At 37.9% G+C, this 2,471-nt stretch overlaps 1 long non-coding RNA gene across 1 annotated transcript; it reads left to right on the top strand.

Annotated features, from left to right (window-relative positions):
* The first annotated feature begins 876 nt into the window (after positions 1-876).
* LOC104948570 (uncharacterized) lies at positions 877-1,464 on the top strand. The gene is made up of 3 exons (XR_798708.1): positions 877-1,114; positions 1,216-1,249; positions 1,378-1,464. It is a non-coding gene; the product is annotated as an uncharacterized lncRNA (long non-coding RNA).
* The last annotated feature ends 1,007 nt before the right edge of the window (positions 1,465-2,471 follow it).

The raw sequence follows: 2,471 nt of genomic DNA on the forward strand, positions 1-2,471 counted from the left end.
AAAAATGAAAGACATTCAGACAAAGGCATTTAAAAACAGTCATTAAAAATAAAATAAAATAAAATAAAAAATACATGAATAAAAAGTACATGAATAAAAAGCACATGAATAAAAATTACATGAATTAAAAGTTAGAGTGCAGTTTAAGATATGAATAGTTCACACAGAAGTTCCACTTTACTGATGAACAACGGCAACGGCTCAGTTTCAATTAAAAGCAGTGACAATAAGAAAATTCTTCAGCCTGGATTTAAAAGTAGTAAGAGTTGCAGCGGACCTGCAGGTTTCTGGGAGTTTGTTCCAGATATTTGGAGCATAATAACTGAACGCTGCTTCTCCAGGTTTAGTTCTGACTCTGGGGGACAGAAATCTACGGTGGCCGGCAGGTGCAAACGCGGAACAACGGCCCAAAACGCATACATTAGCAGGAAACACCTCCAAATAATGAAATGAAAAACAAACAAACCCTGAAAACAAATACAACAGAAAAATGCTGCATTTACAGAAATGATGCAAACTAAATACAACACACAAACCCCGAAAACAAACTCAACAAAAAAACGCTGCACGATGTGCAAAGTCCAAAGCACATACAAATCCCAAAACACATACAAAAAAAAAAGATTCCGGAAGTGCTCCAGGCCTCTAGGGGGCGCGCTACGTGGAACAAATTGATGTATGACCAGACATAGAGAGAACGAACAAGAGTGCTGCAAATTGAAGCCGGACAAAGTTGACCGAAGTCGAAAAAGTCGATATAAGGTACGTTTTGTTTTGATACAAAGAGCGTCATATTTACCTTTAGCGTTAGCTTGTTTGATAAAAGAGTTTGCAAGTCAAGAGACAGCACTGTGCACCTAAATGTAACTCTTGACATCATATATATATATTATAGGTGCAGAGAGGAGTTGGTTGCCCCAATGTAAATCCTAATGTGAGAGTTAAAGGACGGTCAACAATATAATGTACCTTGGTCAGTTTGGATTTATTGTGGCATTTATTCTTAATTAAAGTGAATTTATTTTATTTCAGTCGGTCATTTGTGTGTATGCAGGTGTGGGACATTCCAAATGTTCCAAAAGTGAGCACTCCACGAGGACAACAGTTTGCCAGGGTAAAATAAAACATTGTCAACATATTATTTTGTGCCACAAGAAGCAGAACGTTTTTTAACAGTACAGTAGTTTGAATATATTTTTTGTTTACCTTTATCAGACCTCTCAGGCACCCACAACCAGCGTCTGATCGGGTAAGACTAATTACAAATGTAATTATACCATGTAGGTTTGAATTTGTGAACATGAAATCAATAAATACCTTTGTGTGCTAATGACACTGTCATTAGATCAACTGCACTTATGTATTGGGTAAAAATAGGATGGAGCACCAACCCCATTCCAGGAAGAGGTCCAGTCTGCCCCGGGTCAGAACAACTTCTATAGATAAACGATGTTGACAGTTGCATCGTGACACAGTTGTTTGGTTTGTATCTTTATTTGTACATTTGTCTGTTTGTATAGCCTCCAATCACAGCGGGTAACATTGCCAGGAAGCAGAACAATTATACTTTTATAAATTTCCAAATGACACCCACAACATCTTACATCTTAGTGAAGACTACACCTACAAATATTTTTCAAAGATCAGATATTGTTTCTTGCATCCATTTCAAATGTTTACAAGGATTGTGCAGGAGTATGACAAAAGTGCTGTTGTCATATTAGAACCCAATGTATTGAAAAAAAAACAGGAAGAGGATCGACATCCTTTTGTAAATATGACTGTCATCAGAGTTGGGTGTAACGCGTTACTGTAATAATATTACTTTTGTCGGTAACGGAGTAGTGTAACACGTTTTATAATTTTATAATTCAGTAATCACACTACAGTTACTAAAATTGCCCCGACACGCGTTACTTCGTTACTTTTATAAAATAATCACACTCACTGACAGACAAGAGGGGTTTCCGCCGCAGGTTTGTATACATTTGGCCTACGTAATCTGCGCGATTTGCGCGTCCACATCTCCACGTGCAGTGCTGCATAAACATGGAGTCTTTTCATCTGTAAACTTCCTCAACGGGGCCGCTCGCTCTCTTTTCTTGATTGCCCTCTCACGGGTGAACAGTTCAATGTCCCGCTTCATTGTAGGAATTCTGCTATGTCTCTACCACTTTAGTTTGACCATCTCTGTTACTAAGTTATGGAAAACTAAATAAATAAGTAGTGAGATACCTTACCGTTACTGCGCTCATAAAGAATGATAAGAATAAGAATAATGCGTCTTGAACTGGTTTCATTAATTAGTGTCTTTACGTTTCACAGACTGTTAGCTTGTTGTGGTAGGCCTATTTTATTAAAGAGCAAATCAAAAGAAAGACTTGTGTTATGTCTTCCTTAATGCAATAGTAATTGGGGGTGCAAGTGGAGTCTCGCAGAGGCAAAACTGTGGCGCGCTTACACTGTAGGTG

This window comes from Notothenia coriiceps, unplaced genomic scaffold (genome assembly GCF_000735185.1).
Source record: "Notothenia coriiceps isolate Sejong01 unplaced genomic scaffold, NC01 NC01_scaffold00014587, whole genome shotgun sequence".
NCBI lineage: Eukaryota > Metazoa > Chordata > Actinopteri > Perciformes > Nototheniidae > Notothenia > Notothenia coriiceps.